Below are 16,056 nucleotides of genomic sequence, written 5' to 3'. Positions count from 1 at the left end.
ACCAAACATTGAAGAAGAGCTAATAGGATCCTTCTTAAAGTATTCCACAAAGTAGAGGAGGGAACACTTCTAAACTCACTTTTTTTTATGAGGCCAGCATCACTCAAATTAGAATCCACATTGGTTTCAAGTACACAACATAGTGGTTTTAGTGATTTGACAGTTACCTTATTAAATGCTCACCCCAACCAGTGTAGTTACTGTCAACACAGAAAGATGTTACAGAGCTATTAACTGTATTCTCTATGCTGTACTTTCATCCCTGTGACTAATTTATATTATGTTTGAATATGATTACATAAATGATTCGATATCTTTAATAGATATAGGCATAATTAGATAATGTATTCTTGTGTGAGTTTTGGAAGATTGTGTCTTTCGAAGACTCTCTTTTGTAAGGGAGGAAAGTTTTCCTCCACCTTCTTAGGGTCCCAGGCTGGGCCTGTAGTTAGACTAGGGAAGAGTAACAAAGGAAAGGCACACAAATGTGATAGAAAACTTCACAGCACAGGAGGCTTTCTCAGGAAACGAAAACCTGAGAGAAAGTGAAACCTGAGTATTTTATACTAAGTGTGATGACCATGGATAGTCGTATAGCAAGGATAGGTCATAGAGTGTGAGGTAAGGGCAGTAAATTGGAGGGCAGAGCAAGGCCTGCCTGTTAGGGTGCTTCTCAGCGTTCTTTCGTAAGGACATTCCTTTCCTCAAGGTGGAGGGAGGGCGCCTGTCGTGAGGGTTTTATGACCGGTTTCGGGAGAGGAAGGTTAGATGGACCTTCCTCGCTGTTTTCTCAAACCCCTTCAGCTTGAAGTAGTCAGTGTGTCCAGGTGCTCTCTTCTGAGATAGCATGTCCTGAGCCTCATAAGTTTTATCTAGGCCAGGTTATTAAATTTGTGAGCAGAATTATTCATTATATTGCTTTATTATACTTTTAATATCCATGGGATCAGTAGCGATGGCCTCCCTTTCATTTCTTACATTATTTTATCTTTTTTTTCCTCAGCCTGGCTAGAGATTTATCAGTTTTATTGATCTTTTCAAAGAACCAACGTTTGGTTTTATTTTTTCCCCCCTATTGTTTTCCTGTGTTTAATTTCATAGATTACTGCTCTTATATTTATTGTTATTTTTTTCCTGCTTACTTTGGACTCTTCTTGTAATAGCTTCCTAAAATGGAATCTTAGATTATTGACTTTAAATCTTTCTTCTCTAATAAGTACACAATTCAAATCTATCGGTTTCTCTCTAAGCGCTGCTCTCATTGCATCCCACACATGTTGATAACTGCCTTTTCATTCTCAGTTAATTTGAAATATTTTAAAGTTTCTCTTCAGATCTTCTTCGGGCCATGTGTTACTTAGAAGTTGTATTTAATCTTCAAGTGTTTGGGGATTTTCCACCTATCTTTCTGTTACTGGCTTCTAGCTTAATTCCACTGTGATCTGAGAGTATATGTTACATGACTTTTAGTGCTTTGGCTTTGTTAATGTGTTTCATGGCCCATAACGTCGTAGTCTGTTTTGGTGAATGTTCCGTGTGAGCTTGCTTCAGAAGATGTGTATTCTATTGTCGGATGAATTGTTCTTCACATATTAATTAAATCCAGTGGATTGAAGATGGCGATTGAGTTTCGCTACGTACTTAACTGATTCTTCTACCTGTTGGATTTGTGCTGAAGGGAAGCCGATTACACGACACACAAATATGTCACTTTGGCAGGTGAATTACTTTGAGCTTGAAGGCAACCAAGACACAGCACACTCAAGACAAACTTTCACCTCGCCCTTAGCTACCTAAACTATGTACCCCCTTTATCTGATTCCCATCTGTGTCCCTTATAATAAACTGGTAAATGTAAGTAAATGTTTCTCGGGTTCTGTGAACTACTACTCTAGCAAAAGTAATGTGAGAGTCCATAGGAACCTGGTTTCCAGGCAGTCAGGAGCACAGGTAAACTGGACTTGTAATTGTTTAGGAGATAGTGTCAGAATCGAGTTCAATTTGTAAGACACCCAGTGTCCACGGAGAACTGGAGAATCGCTCGGTGGTGTTGGAGAACACACCAGACACTATGACAATCTCTGTTTTGATACATTTAGGCCAGGCCATTTATGTTTCAAGTGCTTGATATTGATATAGTTGGACTGATACCTACCGTATTTCTTAGTTTTCTACTCACCGTCCTTGCTCAATGCTTCTTCTACATTTTCCTGCCTCCTGTGGTTTTAAACGAGCAATTGCATTTCCTATTTTCTCATTCAAAATGAACGAACTGAACTTTTTTAGTGGTTGCCATGGTGCTTGCAGCTGAAAATGGACCCAGTGTTTTAAAACTATACAGCTTCACAGCAATACAAAGTGCTTCCTTGACATCTGCAACCAAGCCCTCAAACAGCCCAACGCAAGCTCCTCAACACACCACTTCACGGATGAGCTTCCCCTTGCCAGAAAGAAAAAAAAAAAAAAACACCCTCCGTTTCACAGTCACCAAAGGCTATTTTCAAAGCAGCAAAAAAATAACGATTCAGACAACACAACCGCATGTCCCACAGGAACCCGCGGGGAGCCGCCCCCCCGTGTTAGTAAGAGAGCCTGCTGCCTCCTACGCCCCTGCGTGTTTACACACCGTCCCCGAGAAGCAGCGCCGGCGCATACATAGATAGGTCTGCTTTCACGGGACGCTAGGAGTACATATGCATAATGCCGCCCTGCTGGAGTCCAGCGCGTCCGCACCCCGCCACGAAAAAGAAGTGAAGAGTCGACAACTCCTGTGACCGCGCGCTTACAACCTGGTAACAAAACGACGAGGACGCTACTCGCCTCAGCCGCCGACACCTCGAACTACTCTTTCACAACCAGCTCGATCTCCCCGTGGGGAGGGTGCACCGTTCCCGGAAGTACTGCAATACCAGGTCGATGCGTGGAGTGGACGGAGCAAGCTCCTATTCCATCTCCCTGCTCCAAAAACCCATTTAATATATTGTCCTCGGATAGAGGACGTATCAGATATTAAACTGATAAGAACAGATACTACACTTGATCTTAGCCAAAAGGCCGAGAAGCGATACCTGCGGCCGCTCCCTCCCCGCCACACCCTGCCTCTCACACCTCTTTGAGCTCACGGTGAGAAACCTCGCCAGCAGCCAAAGGCCCACCCTCTTCCCTAGACTTGAAAGCCTATTACAGCCCCACAACCTGTAGAGACTGTTTCACTTATTTGGGGCTTTTACGCTTTTGGCTTTTTTTTTGGTCCCATAGCTCCCAGACGAACTAGCCACTTCAAATTTGCATGCCCCGCCCTTCCCGCCTTCGGTGCCCGCCCACTCGCCTGGAAACGGAAACGCGCGTACCCACAAAGCTCCTTCAGCCTCGTTTCCCTGGAGAAGTCTTGGAGCGGGAATAGACACGAACAGCTTTATGGGACTTTTCTTTCAAATGTACAGCTACGTTGAAACAGTTTTAGGGTGAACGCTCACCACCTAACATTTTACCGCCGTGTATTGTATATATGTACACATACACAGGCGCAGATACAAATACGTCCGTCCCTCTATGCTTTTACCAACCTGCCTTGCCCTGGAAGAAGTGTTTTTAAAGAGATGAGCACAGCAACCCTTTCCTCTCCCTAAGTGTTTTCTTTCTTTCTTTTCTTTTCTTTTTTCTTTTCTTTTCTTTCTTTTCTTTTTGTATTTTTTTTTCTTTCTTTTCTTTTCTTTTCTTTCTTTCTTTCTTTCTTTCTTTTCTTTTCTTTTCTTTCTTTCTTTTTCTTTCTTTCCTTCCTTCCTTCCTTCCTTTCTTCCTTCCTTCCTTCCTTCCTTCCGTCCTTTATTTCTCTCCTCTCTCTCTTTCTCTTTCTCTTTCTTTCTTTCTTTCTTTCTTTCTTTCTCTCTCTCTCTCTTTCTTTTTCTTTCTTTCCTTCTTTCCTTCCTTCCTTCCTTCCTTCCTTCCTTCCTTCCTTCCTTCCTTCCTTCCTTCCTTCCTTCCTTCCTTTCTTCTTCCTTTCGTTCTCTCCTTCCTTCTTTCATTTTCTTCTTCCTTTTTTTGAGCGGTTCTATCTGTAAATGTTTGGCTTTTTAAACAGAATAAAACTCAGTCCATCTCGCAATTACTCTTGCGTCCCAACAGCGAGGACCCTCTCAAGAACTTGTCGACACCAAAGACCTCCAGGGAACACGCCCACAGAGAAACGGGTTGCGTCTCTCTCTTGCTGCAAAATGAGAGGACCGACGCCACGGCGGACCGCGGGGCATCTCCGTAAGAGGGGGTCAGGAATGGCTCATTATGTATAGGATGCGGGCTTGTGTTGGGCGGGGGAGGGTTGGGAGAGTTTAAGTAAGAGGGGCCTTTCTCTGGATGGGATGGATGTGAAGGCTCCCAGATTTTGCCACCCCCGGAAAATGCCGCTTTGGCCTAAGGATTATTTTGAGCTGAAGCAGATAGGAGAAAAGCTAGCTCTCTGCCCTCCCTCCCCGCCATTTGCCTAAAAGCAGGGCAAAAGTTGGCACAGAAGTTAAACAATCACTGGCAAGCCTAGACCCTTATCAGCCCAGAGACTGGCACCAGAGGACTCTACGAAACAAACTTTACCGACTAGCCCTCATCTTCTATTATTCCCCCCTTACGTCTTCCTTCCGACAACTCGCCACCCTAGGAACTCAAAAGTCCTTTTCCTTTGTCTTGTCACTTCTCCGGACAGTTACTGGGTTGGTTGGTTTCTTTGTTTGTATAAGGCTATATATATATATATATATACATATATATATATATATATCTGAGTTACTCATCCCTGAGTATATACAACGCTAATCAATTTGTCTTTCTCCTGTTAACCTGTCTTTTGTTACGAAGCCCCAGCCTCCGACAACCTAGAAGGGTAGAAGGGAAAAGATATTTCTCCTCCCCTACAAGGGGCTCTCGGGCAGTTGGGGGTAGGTAATTCTGTGACTGGGTAGCTGAATAAATCTTACCCAGAAGGAGGGGAGGGGTCGCTGAGGCCAAAGCTGTCATTGGTCTCCAAGTAGCAGCCGATATTCCTCCTACCAGACAGCATACAGGCAGTGAGTGTTTGGTAGATTTTGTTGTTTGGGCCATTTTCTTTCTTGCCTGGGTTTGGATGTGACTACGGAGTGGCCTTGTGTCTGTCTTGATCCACCACGGCCACAGAATGGCCTTGTCTGCTGTTGATGTTGAAAATAAATGAAGGGAAACGTCGCTTCACATGGAGCGGGGAAGCCCTGAAAGTGGGAGCTCTCACCCACGGGGCCCTCGCGTCGCAGTCCTCAAGTCTACGCAACCAGCAGGAAGAAGGAAGATGGGAATTATTTTGACAAAGGGAGGACACGTTTCACACAGGAAGTTTATCTCCTGCCTCCGAGGAGGACGAGGACGCCTCCTTGCCGCACCGGCAACGCCTCAACCCGCTGCTCCGAGCCAAGGAGAAACCGCCACCACCCTGGAACTCCTCCTAAAACCTAGGAAAAGCTGACCTTCCCTTCGCCTCCTTGGATCTGCTTGTGGATCCTCACAGCGTGCGTGTCCGGATTGCAATTCCTCCGCTGTTCTTGAATACGCTCATTTTGAATGCAAACATTCAGCAAAGCATAACATTTCTGAAAGATGCCCTTGAAGGTTTATGTACAAAGAACTGAAATTTCAAGTGGTAAAATCAAACATCATTCCTTGATAGACTATATTTTTCCACTTGAAGTCCAGCTGTTGTACTCATGAGACTCACAAACACTTTTAAAGAGCTTCCTGCATGTTAGATACTTTTCTGATGCTTTCTGTTATGTGTATTACCTCATGTAGTACTCAAAATCATCTGAAATAGGTACACATAGTATTTACATATTTTACACGTAAGGATACAGAGGTGTAGAGAGGTCTCAGTAGCTTGCTCTAGGACAACCTCTCTCTCTGGCTGCTTTTAATAGTCTGTCCTTATCCTTGATCTTCGCCATTTTAATTAGTACACGTTTTGGTGTGGTCTTCCTTGGGTCCCTTGTGTTCGGATTCATATTATTTTCTCTTTGCCCTTGAAATGTCTTTATTGACCCATGGGTTACCTCGAGGTGTATTTCATTTCCACACTTGAGGTCCTGTTTGTTTTTTTTTTTAACTGTTTTGTTACTGATTTTAAGTTTATTACCCTCTTATCAGAAAACATTTTGTATGAATTGAAATTTTTTCACTTGTTAAGATTAGTTTTATGACCCAGTATATGATCTCACAGTGTATATCATAATGCCCACTTGAGAAGACTGTACATTCTGTGGCCAGAATGTCATTAGGACCTGTTGGTTGGTAGTATTGGTCTATGGTGGTGGCGTTCCAGTTAAAGACTTTTCTCTTTGCAGTTGTATCAATTTTTGCTTCGTGTAATTTGAAACTCTTTTGTCAGGTGAGTATACATTGAAGAATGAAATCATAACATTGTGTAATGTCCCTTTTTACTCCTTGTAATTTTCCTAGCTCTGAAGCTCTGAATATTTTGTGTGGTAGCAATATAGACTTGAGCTTTCTTTTGTTTAATATTTTACATTTCCCTTAAAGGAGGTCAGATTCTCTTAGCTTTCCATCACCTAAGTCTCTCTCTCTCTCCCTCTCTATTATTTTTGAATTTGTTCCACAAAACTTTTGCTTAGATAAAGGATTCTCTTCTGGGTTGGCAGTTCTTTACTTTCCTCACTTTAAAGATACTATTGAATATTCTGTGGCCTCCACTGTATTTTATGAGAATTTTGGGATCATTCAAATTTTAGTTTATCTTTGCTTTTTAGCATTATGACATGTTTAGGCTTATCAGGCCTAACTGTTTGTTACTGATTTTGAGTTTACACCTTATTGTGCCTAAACTCTTTGAATCTGCTCTGTTTGGGGCTTGCTGAGCATCTTGAATCTCTAAATTTATGTTTTTTGTCAAAGCTGAGATCTTTTCTGCTCTCAGTAAGAACTGTTTTATCTAAAAAATAATATTTTCTTTTCTTTTATAGAACACCTATAATGTGAAATTTAGACAATTTGATACTGTCCCACAAGTTTCTAAGGATGTATTCATTTTTTCCAATGTTTTTTCCTGTTTTTCCTTCAGTGTAGATCATTTCTGTTGCTCTGTTATCTTCAAGTTCACACACCCTTCTATCATCTCTGTTCAGTGCTTGAGCCCATGAATGTCTTTTGTCATTTTTGGTAATTATATTTTTCAGTTCTAAACTTCTCGATGTGGATTTTTTTAATAGTTTTTATTTTTCTGCTAGAAGTTTAGTGTTTCCAATTCTTAAGGGTATTAAGCATTACCACATTTAACATGGTTATAATAACAGCTTTAAAGTCTTTATGTGATAATTACAACATGAGGCATCTCAAAATAGGCATCTGTCCCTTCTTTTCCTTGAGAATTTGTCACATTCTCCAGTGGCGTGTGTATGTGTGTGTTGTTTGTTTTAGCATGTGCAGTAAATTTTGGATTTTATTCTGGCCATTTTGAATATGATTGTGTCATTTCTGAGTCATGTTTGGGCAGGTGCATTCAGACCATTTACATTTAGGGTTATTTATGGATAAGTATGTACTTACTGCTACTGCAGGCCTTAGATTCGTGGGGACCAAATGTTCAAGGGTAACATCCTTACTATCTAAGAGTCTAATTTAACTCACTTAGTATGCTATTACACACACAAGCTAAAGGTTCTTTTCTTTTCTCTCCTTTTCTTCCTCCTCCACTCTTTATATATTGGGTATCGTATTCTGTTCTCTTTCTCTGTACATTTTTATTACCTCTGGTGACAGCTATTTCACCTTAGGAACACTTCCATCTGTAGGAGTCCCTCCAGAATACACTGTAGAGATGGTTTGTGGGAGGTAAATTCTCTCAGCTTTTGCTTATCTGGAAATTGTTTAATCCCTCCTTCAAATTTAAATGATAACCTTGCCAGGTATAGTATTCTTGGTTCGAGGCCCTTCTGCCTCATTGCATTAAATATATCATGCCACTCCGTTCTGGCCTGTAAGGTTTCTGCTGGGAAGGCTGATGATAGCCTGATGGGTTTTCCTTTGTGTGTGATCTGTTTACTCTCTCTGGCAGCTTTTAATAGTCTGTCCTTATCCTTGATCTTTGCCATTTTAATTAGTACATGTTTTGGTGTGGTCGTCCTTGGGTTCCTTGTGTTCGGAGATCTGTGTACCTCCACGGCCTGAGAGACGATCTCCTTCCCCAGATTGGGGAAGTTTTCAGCAATTACCTCCTCAAAGGCACTTTGCCTTTTTCTCTCTCCTCTTCTTCTGGTACCCCTCTAATATGAATATTGTTCCGTTTGGATTGGTCACACAGTTCTCTCAATATTCTTTCATTCCTAGAGACCCTTCTTTCCTTTTGCTCTTTCAGGATTAATTGTGTTAATTATATTTTCATACTATATGTGGCTTTGGGAGGAGGCCTCTGTCTCACCTCTCACGCCGCCATCTTCAAACCAATCCTGTCAGTAGTGTGGCTTCTTTACACTGATGTCGTGCTCACTGAGGGCAGGGGTCAACTCCTCCATGGTTAAGTGTACTCCCTTCATTTTGTGGTGCTGCAGAGCATTGTGGGCAATATCTGAGATGAATTTATGGGCACCTAGGGAGATGAGATGAATTCCATGTGTGTTCAAGGCCTCAAAGCCAGCATGGTTCAGGCAGTATCCAGTCATTACATCTGGGAATAGAGATGTGGAATCCTCCGGCTGCGATCAGGAAGTCCACTGGAGTTGTGCTGAACACCGTCCGTGTCACTGCTCCACTGGCGGTGTTGAGCAGCGGGTAAACCCCGTTAGACACGGCCCCCTCTGAGGATGCCACACCTCCCAGTGACAGCTTCCCCGCTCAGCTGAGCCAGCTCTCCAGCCTGCGCCGCCCTGCGTCCCATGCCCCCTGGTGCGCCTGCAGCCCCAGACACCCGTACTGTCACTGTGCCTTGTTCTTTCTGGCAGCAGTTCACTGATGGCCGTGCTGTAGGGGCTGAGGCAGTGGAAGCCGGTGCCTCCTTGAGGTCTGAGCCTGAACTGCCACAGTTTGTCATCTGGGTGGGAGAGGCAGCTCTCTATTTCTTCTTGAGTGAGTTTTTATATTTTTTTATTTCCACTACCAAGTAATTTGCCTATTTCAGCTATTTTTGTCAAATTTACGAGTTTAGAGCTGTTTATTGTATTTCCTTATCCTTTCAATGTCTTTAGGAATATAGTGATATGCCCTCTTTTGGGTAATTTGCTCTTGTTTTCTTTGGTTAGCTTGGCAGAGTTCTTTCAGTTTTATTGACTTTTCTTTCCCTACAAAGAACTAGCTCTTGATTTTACTGATTTTGTTGTCTAGTTCCATTGATTTCCATTCTCTTCTTTAGTATTTCCTTCTATATTTATCTTTGGTTTTATTTGCTTTTCTCTTTCTAGATTTTTAAGTTGGAAGCTTAGATTATTCTTTGGAGTTTTCTTTCTTCTATGATTTAGTGCCTTAATTTCCGTGTAAGAATCCTGTAAATTTCATGTTATATTTCAATTTTCACACAATTCATATTATTTTCTCTTTGCCCTTGAAATGTCTTTATTGACCCATGGGTTACCTCAAGGTGTACTTAATTTCCACAGTTGAAGTCCTGTTTTTTTTTAAGTGTTTTGTTACTGATTTTAAGTTTATTTCCCTCTTATCAGATAACATTTTGTATGAATTGAAATTTTTTCACTTGTTAAGATTAGTTTTATGACCCAGTATGTGATCTCACAGTGTATGTCATAATGCCCACTTGAGGAGACTGTACATTCTGTGGCCAGGCCACATACCGGAATGTCATTAGGACCTGTTGGTTGGTAGTGTTGGTCTATGGTGGTGGTGTTCCAGTTACACACTTTTCTGTTTTCAGTTGTATCAATTTTTGCTTTGTGTAATTTGAAACTCTTTTATCAGGTGAGTATACATTTAGAATTTGATGAGTGAAATCATAAAGTTATGTAATGTCCCTTTTTACTCCTTGTAATTTCCCTAGCTCTGAAGCTCTGAATATTTTGTGTGATATTTATATAGCCTTGAGCTTTCTTTTGTTTAATATTTTACATTTCCCTTAATGGAGGTCAGATTCTCTTAGCTTTCCATCATCTAAGTCTCTCTCTCTCTCTCTCTCTCTCTCTCTCTCTCTTTCTCTCTCTCTTTCTCTCCCTCTCTATTATTTTTATTTTCATTCCACAAAACTTTTGCTTAGATAAATGATTCTCTTCTGGCTTGGCATTTCCTTTCTTTCCTCACTTCAAAGGTATTATTGAACATTCTGTGCCCTGCATTGTATTTTATAAGACTGCTGTGATCATTCAAGTTTTAGCTTATCGTTGTTTTTTTGCATTATGACATGTTTAGGCCTTATCAGGCCTAACTGTTTGTTACTGAATTTAAGTTTATGCCTTATTGGGCCTAAACTCTTTGAATTTGCTCTGTTTGGGCTTGCTGAACATCTTGAATGTCTAAATTTATGTTTTTGTCAAATCTGCGATCTTTTCTGCTTTTAGTGAGAATTCTTTTTCTAAAAACATAAAATTTTCTTTTCCTTTATATAACACCTTAATGTCAAATTTAGACAATTTAATTCTGTTCCACAAGTTTCTAAGGATGTATTCATTTTTTTGCAATGTTTTTTTCTCTCTTTTCAAAATTTTTACAAAATTTTATATAAAGTCATGCTTATAATAAAAGTACTATAATTTGATAATTCAAAGTTCTTAAATAAGGTCTTAGGTACATAGAAGGCTGTTTGCTTTTCATAGGTGTGTAAATTGAATAGGAACAGTTTATATAGAATTTTAGGAGTGATAAGTTAAATGACTTTCCTGTGGTCACATGTTCTTGGAAGAATTGTAATTGAAGCATTGTTCCAGGGAACTAACTTCCAGAGCAGAGTGATTGGTAAAAGTGAAGAATATGGTGCAGCCTCGAAAATATTAGAAAAGGAATACAAACTAGTAATTTGAATTTTTACTGCGATGTAGTATTAATTTAGGGAAGTGCAAAAGATATGTAAATGTGTTTTATGTAGTTAGAAATTTAATAACAAGCATTATAATTGGTTCAGTTGACCAGTAAAAATGAGACAGGCTTAAAAAATTCTCTGTCGTTTAAAAAATTTTTGAAATGAATAAAATTAAAAACATTCAAAAATTAAAAAAATATGCTTTGGGCATAGTAAAAACTGACTAGAGCTTTATTTTCCCTTATGAGTTGAATGAAATCAATTTTTGGAGTTTTTAATTTTAATTGGTAAATTTAAGGAGGTCATGATAACTAACATTTAATGTACCGCTTACTGGTCCTGAGTACTAGTATACACTTAGCCTTTATTAACTCATTTAACCCTCACAGATACTCTGGGAGGTAGGTTATTTATTTCATTTTATAGATTTGGTAAATGAGGCTACCCAAGTTCATAGTTGGTAAATAATTGTTGTTAGGATTCTTATCTAGGCATTGTCATTCTAGAACCAGGTTCTGAAGCCTCTCATTTATAACCGCCATTTTTGAAATTTGGTAATCTGATATAAAGGAACTGATACCAGAATCACCAGGGAATTCTGTAGTGTATCTACTTACATAATGAAGCAGATTTGATAAGACCATATTTTAATATGAATCATGTTATGGAGGAAACAGTTATCTATCTATGTTAAATTCATTATTTTCTTCCATTGCATTTTTCTTAGGAATGTCTGTATTAGAGTTGATTAAACACTGCCATGTGGTATCTGAAAGGAAAAGAAATCTTACTGAATTAAATCTATTATCTATTTTCTTGCATTTGAAGGTCATTAATAGGTGGGAATCTTCCTGTTGTTAGAAACATGTTATGGGTACATTCTGAGTTGTTGGGCACGTTTTTATTGGTATTCCTACTATATTATCTCTTTTGCTGATGAGCTTATTGCATCAGAGTTAGATAAATCTTTAAGTACTGATACAGAAAGCCTTCCAGTACATAAAGATTTATCTAATTTTTAGGAGTGTATATACAGTATGTACTTACATACTATGTATAGTGGGAATCTTTTTTTAAAGCAGCACGGGTGATTGTGATGATGAGCTGGGTTTAAGACTCCTGCGCTAGTAGGCAACACTTTTTCAGTGAAATTCCACGTCTAAGATAATTTTATATATGTAGTCAGAAAATGATTTACTAATTATTCTTAGCAACTTTTGCTTTTCCTTTTTTCTTTTCTTATTTCTCTACAATTGCTTATGCCAACGTGGCTTCTTTCATACTGATTTACCAAGGATTGGGAGAGCGGCATAAAATTAGAATCAGACTGCTGACTGCCCAGCAGGATGTCATCAACTATCCAAGCACAGAGCCTGAAGGACCCTGAGATTGCAGAACTCTTCTCCAAAGAAGATCCAGAGAAGCGCTTCATAGATTTCAAAAAAGTTTCCCAAGGAGGCTTTGGAGCAGTGTTTTTTGTAAGTGTTAAAGGCATTTTTGTCAGTGACCAGCATTTATTTAATATCCAGTCCTGGCAGAGTAAAAATCAGTAGTACAAAAAGACGTAGGCAATAGTCAATTTTAGAGTCACTTGCATTAGGTGTATATAAAAAAGAGATCATTTTATTTATTGAGCTTCTTAGATTATTGAAAAAATGGGAAAGATATTCGGCTTTAATTTCCATGTTGTTTATACTACTTTAGGAGTTTTATGACTTACATGGTTATTGAATCAAATATTGCAAAACACTGACTTACGTAAATGAATGGATCACACACATTTCATTATTATTCATTCATTATTTCTTCCTATTAAGATTGCTTTTCTTTAATCAGCAACAAGTTTGTATAGATGTTTAATATTTTGGTAGTGTTACAGATTTAGTTTTTTCATTTTAATGGGTACCTTAAATACAGTGAATTCTTCCACAGATGTCTAGAGATGATTAACCCTTCTTACTGAACTCATTTGAAATGTTTTGCCGCTATCCTCTTGTGCCTTCTTTATATATCATCTTTTTTTTAAAACACATAATGAGAATTTGGCTCTTACTTTGTAAAGAGTTAACTTTCATGTTTCTGTTATGCTGTTATTTTTTTATCAAAATTCCACAGCAGTGGTAAATAGTAATGGTGATAGCATTTTAGCTGTCTTGTCTTAATTCTAGTTAATAGTTGTTTACAATAGGCATGATTTATCATGTTGAGGAATTACCTTTCCCATGTGGGTTTTCTAAGAGTTTGGTCTTCCCTGCATTAAATACATTTAGAGTTGGGCTCTTTCTGCATTTTCAGCATTTATATGTATAAGTATATATTTTTCCCCTTTGATTTGTAAAAAAATATGGCAAATTATGAAATGTTTTCCTGTATCAAAATTTTGCATTTCTGTGGTAATAAATTTTATCCAAATGAAATATTCTTTTAATGCCCTGTAATATTTGGTTTTAAATTTAGAGTTCCCTTGTCTACATTTGTAAGTCAGATGGGTACCTAACTTTCTATTTTGTGCTGCTTGTGAGGGTTTAGTTTTGGATTAGACTGCCTCCATGTAATTAATGGGATAGCTTTCCTCTTCCTCCCCTTTTATCCTGGGAAGTTCCCCTGGTGAAACTGCTCCACTCACAACTATTTTAAAGATGATTAGTATTCTTTTCAATCTTCCACCACTGTCTTACTCAGATTTTCTTCTCTAGATCAATTTTAGTAGTTCTTTCCTAGAGAATTATCCATTTCCTTGAAATTTTGACATTTACAGGCCTAGCATAGACTTGTACTAGTCATTTTTTTTGTTTGTTTATAGTTCTGTTCAAATTTTTATATTTTTCCTCTCAACTAGCTCATTCAATGATAAACATGCATTATTTTTATTTCTAAAGTATCAGTTCCTTGATAATTTGATACGCTTTTTGCTATCTATTTACTTATGTTTTTAATGTTCTTTAAAAGCAGTTTTGGTATCTTTTTGGACATGGTAGTTTATAAATGTTAATTTTTACAGTGGTCTTCTGTCTTTTTTAGGCACGAGATGTGCACACCAATGGAGCGGTGGCTATCAAGAGATTACCTTTTAGTGGAAAGAAGGCTGTGCAGGTAGGTGAAATATATATCTTTGTATTGGCATGTTAAAGAAAGCCATATTGTTTTTAATTGGGGATAGGTGGGAATTTTTTCAAAAAATGTTGAAAAATATACAAATACTAAGGTTTATCTCAGTGAATTTTCTTCCGCAGACTCAGTGTGCCCATTTAACCTGTACCTAGACCCATAAACAACATTCGTGGCATCCCAGAAACCTCCCAACTGTGTCCCTTCCTTTTAATTTTTTTAGATATGTGCTGCTGACACGAGTCTAATTTTTTAAATTGTTATTTAGCAGATTATTCTATAATAGAGGGATTATCATGTCTGAGAAAGTAAACTAGAATAAGGTACATTTGACAGTATACTGGATATAAATTTTTAATGGTTGAGAAATTATTTAACGACTGTTGCAAATAATCAGCAGCAGCAATATATCTAGTCTGAAAAATAAGGCAGTGGCTAATAATCTGAAAAATAAAATTACTGATACTGTATTGCATGTACTTTAGTTCATCAGTATTCTGATTAGTTCTTCCTTAATTGCATAAGTTTATAAAATTACTTTCTAAGTCTGTTCTCTTTGTCTTTCTTTAATTCTTTAAAAAATTTATTAATTTTTAATTGTGGTAAAGTACACAAAACAAATTTACCATCTTAACCACTTTAAGTGTAAGTTCAGTGGTGTTAAGGACAGTCACACTGCTGTGCAACCATCGCCACCATTCATCTCCAGAATTCTTTCATTTTGCAAAAGTTATATTCTACACCCATCAGACAATAACACCTCATTCCCTCCTCCCCGCAGCCCTTGGAGATCACCTCTCCTCTTTCTGTCTCTACCAATTTGACTACTTTTGTGACTGTCTTGTTTCACTTAATATAGTATCCTGAAAGTTCATCTATGTTGTAGTGTGTCAGAATTACCTTTCTTTTTAGAAGCTGAATAATATTCCTGTGTGTGTGTGTGTGTGTGTGTGTGTGTGTAAAAACACCACAGTTTGTCCATCTACCATCTGTAAATGGACACTTAGTTGCTTCTACCCCTTGGTTATTGTGAATAATGCTGCTGTGCACATAGGTACACAAGTATTTCTTTGAGTCCCTGCTTTTAAACTTTAGGGTATATGCCCAGAGGTAGAATTGCTAGATCAGTCTTTAATTTTTAAAGGTTTTGGCTTTCTACATTTCTGTAATCTCTGTTTTGTGGTAAATATTGTTTTTTGTGATAATCATACTTATGGGTATGATAACACTGTTGTGATTGATCACTGTTTCATTATGTCGATACCTAAAAAAACTCTTAATAATTTCTAAAAAACCTCCACTTTTTACAAGTTTAATTTTATTTGCCATTCTACATTATAACTTTAAAACCAGCTTTCATAGCAGACTTGTGTTGGAGTCTGTTTAATTAGTCATGCCTAGAACAAAAAGTTTAACCTAGGGCATCATCTTCTCTCATCAAGTAGTGTATCCTTCCTAGAAGTTTTTTTTTCATTGAAGAATACAGGTTTTAGCTTGGCTTTGTTTTGAGAGTTTGTCTCCCAGAGCACTCAATTTTGAAATGTAAAGCCCATAAAACACTTTCTGAAGTTAGCATCTTACAGCTTACACATTTTACACTGAATATCTTGCTCTATTTTCTTGAGGGCTTATGAAATAACATAGGAGATATAGGATCTTAAATTCTAGTGCAAAACATTTTTTAAAGTTCTGTATTCTAGTTCCCCTACCTTTAGAAATATGATACAAGTCAGCGATAAAGCCTGGAAAAACTGAAACAAGAACAAAAAACAGATTCCAAGTTCCCATCCCACATCTCCTAAGCCTCTAGAGTCTCTGGGTATGGACCCAAGTACCTGTATTTTCAGAGTTCCCTGATTGCTTCTGACAAGTAACTATATTTAGGACATGGCCTAAGTTTCTGAAGTTGTCATAGAGTAGCTTTTATTGCTGAAGGTTTATCTGTTATTTACTAGTAGGCGTCA

At 38.3% G+C, this 16,056-nt stretch overlaps 1 non-coding gene across 1 annotated transcript; it reads right to left on the bottom strand.

Annotated features, from left to right (window-relative positions):
- Nucleotides 1-2,875: 2,875 nt before the first annotated feature.
- LOC130683749 (U2 spliceosomal RNA) lies at nt 2,876-3,066 on the bottom strand. The gene has a single exon (XR_008997618.1). It is a non-coding gene; the product is annotated as a U2 spliceosomal RNA (small nuclear RNA).
- Between the last annotated feature and the right edge of the window lie 12,990 nt (nt 3,067-16,056).

This window comes from Manis pentadactyla, chromosome 4 (genome assembly GCF_030020395.1).
Source record: "Manis pentadactyla isolate mManPen7 chromosome 4, mManPen7.hap1, whole genome shotgun sequence".
Lineage (NCBI taxonomy): Eukaryota > Metazoa > Chordata > Mammalia > Pholidota > Manidae > Manis > Manis pentadactyla.
Note: the sequence above shows the minus strand (reverse complement) of the source record. Positions and strands in the feature narration are given on the sequence as shown.